We start from the raw sequence: 7,305 nt of genomic DNA, 5'->3' as shown, positions 1-7,305 counted from the left end.
TTCAACTTACAAGTTTCAAAAAGATTCTTAGTCTCCTGGTTCTAGTTTTCAGCTTTTCTGTGTTCACTAATGTTGCTTTATTGTTAAGAGTTTTACTCATGTTGGTATTAATGTTTACCTTAGCCTTTGAAACAAAATTTTAGTAACTTTGTTTCTATCTTTACATTGTTTTATTACATATTTTTTTCATATATCAATGTTTAAGAAACAAGATAATATCTCCCAATTCTGTATCTGACAGATGCCAATTGTGTATTTTGTCCCAAGTATGAGAGCAAATGGTTCTTTGTGCTGCCAAAAGAATACTGACTCAATCCTGCATTCATCAAATCCATCTTGGACCAAGGGAAGTGTCCCAAGTATTAGCCTGTAACTAGTGTATCTAAAATTTATTATCATCTTTAAAACTTCGCTCATACTTGGTAGAAAAATTAGGGGATGTTGGACTACAGATGGAAATACAGTTTGTCTCTAACTGAACTCTTGATATTTGTACAGACATCATCTGTATCCCATTGCATCTTAATGATTCCTACATGAACAAATGCAGTCAGTAAACACCTCTACTGACAGGTCTGGATTATCTCTAGAAATACCTGTCCCTATTTGGGGAACCTCTGTGGTTTAAGCCGTTCTCAAATCATATTAAATGGATCCCATCCTACATACCCCCCAACCCATATTTGATATCAACCTATGGAATAAATCCTTAAAGAAAAATTAAAATTACAACAAAGATGATAAAATAGGATAAAAATCATTTGAAATAAAACAGAAATTGTTTAAAAAAAACAACAAAAAACGTAATATAGCTTTGGATTGTTTGAAAAAACCTAGCTAATGTGGTTTGTGGGTGTAATGCTGTGGTTAGGGCACTGGATGGCAATCAACCCACCAGGTTCAAATCACCACCTAGTCCCTAATCTGCGTTTAAACTTAGACCACCTAACCCCTCTGTAATGTCTCCTTATCTGTACAATGAACATAATGCCAGGACCCATGTCATGCAGGTGTGAATATCAAGGAATATGCCGTATTCTGTCAGTATAACCATGATTCTTACATTGCAAGTGTACGTAAAAGTTGTACATTCTACTCTGGGAAGACGTTTAACAAAACACAACCTGAAGTAAATATTTCTCACAGGGTGTATTGAATTTTAGTCTGTATGATAAATGTAGCCCATGTTTCAGTGCAGGATGCTCTGTTCTACAGACAAATATCAGCCACAGGGAACTGGCAGAATGAGCTCTAGCTATTTTCCAAGAGGAATCGTCCCTTATTTCCCATAACAGTTGGCATTTCTTCCTCTTCTTACTGTTATCTCTTCCTTTGCTGCAATGAAACAGACTGAGGATCAAGATTTGATACCCAACCACCAGACTATAGCCCACACTTGGTCATTTTCTTTGCAGGCGTCCACAGTGGCCACTTTCCCTAAGCGTTTCTTCAGTGATTCATTCATGCACATTTATTTTCTATCCTCATAGAGGGGCTGGGTGTGTCCATGGGCACCACCTTCCCCTTAAGTGTCTCCAGCCATCATGATCAGCCCCATGGACTCCAGGTTGGGAGCACTTAAAGGAAAAGCTCCCAAAGATTGGGGCTTGCACATTCCTCTGGTGGACCCTGTACGTACTGGTAAATACCATTTTTATTTCAGTTTAGGATTGCCAATTGAAGCAGCAAAAGCATCAAAGGAATCGATTTCTGATACGCTCTGCTGAGGTTTATGACAAGTTCACTGATGCACTATATGCAGTGGTGTCATTGTTCCCTGATGTGCTGTCCTTGGGCTCATGGACTGGACCTGGGGCTCCCTAAGTTTCATCCCATACAGACACAATCAGCAGGTCAAATACCTTCACAGGGCAACATTTCTCAAATTACCTTCTTTTTTCCTAATAAGTATTCATGAAATGTTATAAACATATGCAAGTGATAAGTGCACAGCTCAGTGGAATTTCTCAAATGTCCACACTTCTGCAGGCAACACCTACATCCAGGAAAAGCATGTTTGGCCCTCCATAAAACATGTTGTGCCTCCCACCAAGTCCAACCTCCAAGAGTATGGTTTCCCACTGCATATTTGAAGCAGTGGAAACTTTGGAATACAGATTTCCATCTATTCACACGTTTAAGAGATTAGATCATTTGCCTGTTTTGTATTATAGATAAATTTAGACTCCGTGAAGTCTTTCCTATTGGACTTTTCCAGTTCTGTTTGATTTTGTGAACTTATCTGCATGTTGCACACTCCTGCTAGTGCTCCTTGGCACTGCCGTCTAGGTTGGAGTGGTGTGAGTATGAATCAATTAATAGATTCTACTGTTAATGGCAAGTGGGTGGTTTGAATTTGGGGCCATTATGAGTAGTGATTAGTGTTGGCATATAAATTCTGTAACTAGTATTTTGGTCAGATATTGACAAATTTCTTTGAGTATATTCTTCAGAGCAGAATTGTTGGAACATAGGATTTGATGTGAACTGCAGGAATAGACATCACATTTTTTTTCTTTCTTTTTTTTTTTGTTTGTTTTTTTAGGACTGTGCCTGTGACATATGGAGGTTCCCAGGCTAGGGTTCAAATCAGAACAACATGAGTTTCGAGCCATGTCTTCAAGGTACACCACAGCTCCTGGAAATGCTGGATCCTTAACCCAGTGAGCGAGGCGAGGGCTTGAACCTGTGTCCTCATGGATGGTAGTCAGATTTGTTTCTGCTGAGCCACGACAGGAACTCTGCGGCACATTTTTCTAAAACATTTGTACCTGTTTTAACACACACATCAATGTAAGACATTCTTGGTTTATCCACACATTTGCCAAACCTTGCTCTTTCTGTCACTTTAGATTTCTTGCTGGTATTTGACAGTACATATCTAGTGACATACTTATTTTTTTCTCATAACTATAAACATTCAATATTTTTTTATACATTATTTAGGCCCTGAAAAACCTGTTTCGGAGTCTCTGTTGGAATGGTTTGCCCATTGTTTATTTAGTTGTGTGGTTGTAGGGATATTTTCTGCTGCTTGTCATTTGTATCACTCTGTTTCTCTCTATGTGTGGATGTGTATATTTTTCTGAGACTTGCCTCCTAATTTTGATATAAGCTAAAGTTACTTCACCTACATTTTAAGGTCTTGTGCTCTTTATAATATCTTCCTATTCTAAGATTATAGTAATACTGCATTTTCCTAAAATATACTTTATTTTTCATTAAAACTTAACAGCTATGTATTCACAGTTGCATCATTTTATGATGTGGGTAATAAGAGGTCTTTTTCTTCTCCAAATATGGGTAGCATTTCCCAAAAATGATTTAATTGGCTCTCTTTCCATTCACTGTCATTTTCATTGCACCCCCTCCAAGGTTAACTCCACGTCATCCTTTCTGCTGACTTTTGCATGCTGTATACACTCATCTCTCCATCTCTTCCTGTCTTGTAAAGACTTGGCAATCGGACAGGAGCACACAAGGAACTTTCCCCTTGGGGTCAGAAATCTTCAATGCACCCTTTCGCACAGAGGAATGACTGTTGGCATAATTTAAAGGAAAACACGGTGAATGACAGAATATTTTCCCTAGATGTGACAAAAGCACTTCTCTCTTTGTCTCAGACGACAGCTGGAATTCTGGGCAAGGTCTCCCTCCTTTACCGTTACCTCTTTCTCTGCCACACTCAGTGCAGGTTGAGGACCACAGACTTGATTCTCCAGCACCTGACTCTCGCCAACTCCTTGGTCATTCTCTCTAAAGGAGTCCCTCACACAGTGGCTGCTTTGGGGCTGAAGTATTTTCTTAGTGGTTTTGCATGGATTCTTCTTTTCTGTGTCCACAGAGTGGGCAGGGGTGTGTCCACTGGCTCCACGTGCCTGTTGAGTGTGTTCCAGACCATCGTGATCAGCCCCACGCACTCCCGCTGGAAGGGTCTTAAAGTCAAAGCCCCCAAAATTGTTCACTTCTGCATTGTCCTCTTCTGGACGCAATATGTACTTGTAGATTTAATTATTCCTGTATATGTGTTGCATCTGTCTAGCAAATGGAGCATGCAAAATATCACAAAGATTGGAGATTGGGGATACCATTTTTATTTTAATTTATTTTATTTATTTATTTATTTATTTTTGTCTTTTTTTTGTTGTTGCTATTTCTTGGGCCGCTCCCGCGGCATATGGAGGTTCCCAGGCTAGGGGTTGAGTCGGAGCTGTAGCCACCGGCCTACGCCACAGCCACAGCAACGCAGGATCCGAGCCGCGTCTGCAACCTACACCACAGCTCATGGCAACGCCGGATCGTTAACCCACTGAGCAAGAGCAGGGACCGAACCCGCAACCTCATGGTTCCTAGTCGGATTCGTTAACCACTGCGCCACGACGGGAACTCCTGGGGATACCATTTTTTTTTTTTTTTTTTTACAGATCATGAGAAAATCACAAGCCCAGCATATATAGTATTGATAGTTGTCCCTGAGGTTTCACTTTCTGTGATTATTACCTGGGCCAGTGGCTCCATGGTTTTCATCCTGTACAGACACAGCCAACGGGTCCAACACATCCATGGGAATCAGGTTTCCCCCAGGGCCTCTGCTGAATCCACAGCCACCCAGAGAATCCTGCCCTGATGAGCACGCTCGTATCTTCTCACACCCTTTCCTCAACTTTCATGTTTGTATTGCTCTTTTCCTCAGTCTCTGTTGGTGGTAACAACCATTTCTGCCCTAATTTCTCTGTGTTTTCCAGCCATCAGCCCCTGATCTTTTCACGAGCCACAACATGGGGCCCAGGCTCTCCTTTGCATGGGTAAGGAATTCAAAATCCTTTAAACTTTTTTTTTGGTCTTTTTGCCTTTTCTAGGGTCACTCCCGTGGCATATGGAGGTTCCCAGGATAGGGGTCTAATCAGAGCTGTAGCTGCTGGCATACACCAGAGCCACGGCAACATGGGATCTGAGCCACATCTGCAACCTACACCACAGCTCAGGGCAATGCTGGATGTTTAACTCACTGAGCAAGGCCAGGGATCAAACCCACAACTTCGTGGTTCCTAGTTGGAATTGTTATCCACTGAGCCGTGATGGGAGCTCCCCTTTAAACTTTTCAAAAAAAAAAATGTCAGTTGTATGCTTTTGCTGCATGTTAACTTATATCTTCACTCATTAGACCTGAAAATCAGTACAGATTCATCGGAGAAGACCCCTCTCTTTTGAAGGGAGAGTGTAGTGGGTACGGATCTCTCTTCATCTCCTTGATGTGGAGCACTTATACTTAGAGTGGCGCTGAAGATGGCAGCCTGGCCTCATTCTCATGCCCAGCATCCTGATGACTGGGGTCTCGATCAAGTGTGGCTTGAAGCCTATCGAATGCCTTTGGTCCTAACATCTGCGTCACAAGAATCAAAGTGGTTGACCCAGTCGCCGTGCTGTACAGTAGAAAATTGACAGAACGCTGTAAACCAGCTGTAATGGAAAAAAAAAATCATTATACAAATTAAGTAACAAAAACAACAACAATAACAACAAAACAAAGTGGATGACCACGTAGTCACAGGAATATGAAGCAGAAGTGAATAGGGTCGGCAGTGAGGAATAGATAATGATTGGAGACAATTTCCCCCAGGCTTCCATGTATGTGTACGTCTGAGTGTCAGTAGTGAGGGTGACTTTATTCTGAACGGCAGAGCAGGTCCTTACAGTGGCGGGATCAACCTGGGGTTTTCTGAGCAATTGGAGCCTTAGGTGACGGTGAGTGGGAAGGGTGACCCTGGGCAGGCCTGTGAGACGTGGCCACCTCCTTGGGCATGTGTGTCTGTGTGGGTGGCAGATGGTGGTCCCCTGTTTGCGCTACAGCTGGGAGGGTCCTAGGATGCTGGCCTTGGTGCGAAGCAGGGATAGAACTATGGATACTCCATCTGGGCATTTAATTTTGAGGGATAGTGGGATGGCATTCTATGTAAGGACCTCCAGACCCCCGGAGTTAGAGTACAGTGTACCAGGTACAGATTCTGGGCGCACAGGGAATCTGTGCTACCATTTAGCTTGTTTGCGGATACCACAGAGCAAAGGTCTGAAGAGTGTGCTGGAGACCGTCGCAGCGTAAGCTCTTCTAAAGACATTTTCCTATTCCTTTATATCAGTCCCAGGCCCCTGGTTCTCCCTTAAAAACATCTAGGCCTGAGGAGGTGCTACAATCAGCTCCAGCAGGAGCCACCCTGGGCACAGGGTGTGTGCTCACCCTGCAGAGTGTGACCGGATGGGAGAGCAGAACCCAAGGTGATCTCCGTCTGTGACTCTTGGCCTTGTTTGAAGAAGGTCGGGTGCGTCCTACGGTTTCTGGTTCCAAGTGGATCTGAAACTGCCCTTGGGGAGCAACAGGATTCTGGGTGGGCAGTTCAGGATCCCATGCGAGAGGAGGAACCATGTTGTAGCTGCCGATTCTGGGCTGGGAGTAGGGAGGATTTTGCTGGAGAAGGTTGGGCACTGCTGCAGTTTGGTGGGGGTGTGGACCTGGAATAGAAAAGCCTTTAGTGGGAAGAATTTGTGTTGTAAAGTCTTGCTATCCCAGCAGCAGAGCTGTGCAGGTGCCAAGCACAGGCCCCAGTGCTGTCTGGGAGACGGGCATATGGCCAGGAGCGAAGCACACCACTTTCAGGAGTCATCCTCTGTGTAGCACCCCAAGGACTCGGGTCTAGCCATTCAAAGGAAGCGACCATGCACACGTCCATGCACACATACCAGAACATGCTCTTCGTGCACCACAGCCAACAGGGCCAGGTGCTTGTCTCCACCTCCACCAGAAACAGAATCCTCATAACCTTTGTCTCTGAGCCATGCACTGAGAAGGGTTCACCCTCATCCATGTATAGAACTTGGCTCAGAGATTCTGCTGAGTCTCCAAAGGAGGCAGTCAGAGAAACCCACACCTGAGGACATTCTGCATGGGTCACAATTGTCAGTTTCACCCAAGACCAAAGAAGCTCACGTGTCCAAGATTAAATAAGCCAGACTCCAGACAAACACGTGTAATCCCGTACAATGACTGGATTCTAGATTTATGAAGGATCCCTTGTACCAGTGGGGGATTCTCTACGTGGACTGTCTCTTATAGCCTGTCCAGGGTGGTTGTGTTTCGTGTGATGGTTTTGCTGCCTCAGCTGGGAGAATGACCTAGATGGAGGAGACTGAAGATCCAACTGCAGCTGGATGCAGTGTTTGGTGAGGATCCTCCTCCTGGTTGGCACAGAGTCTCCTTCCTGCTATATCCACAGGGCAGGGAGACTGACCTTCCGATAAGGACACAAATCC

The 7,305-nt window shown here is 44.0% G+C and overlaps 1 pseudogene; it reads left to right on the top strand.

Annotated features, from left to right (window-relative positions):
• Window positions 1,545–6,290, top strand: LOC110261374 (annotated as a pseudogene).

Source organism: Sus scrofa, chromosome 6 (genome assembly GCF_000003025.6).
Source record: "Sus scrofa isolate TJ Tabasco breed Duroc chromosome 6, Sscrofa11.1, whole genome shotgun sequence".
Taxonomy (NCBI): domain Eukaryota; kingdom Metazoa; phylum Chordata; class Mammalia; order Artiodactyla; family Suidae; genus Sus; species Sus scrofa.
This window is presented reverse-complemented; position numbering and strand designations above follow the sequence as displayed.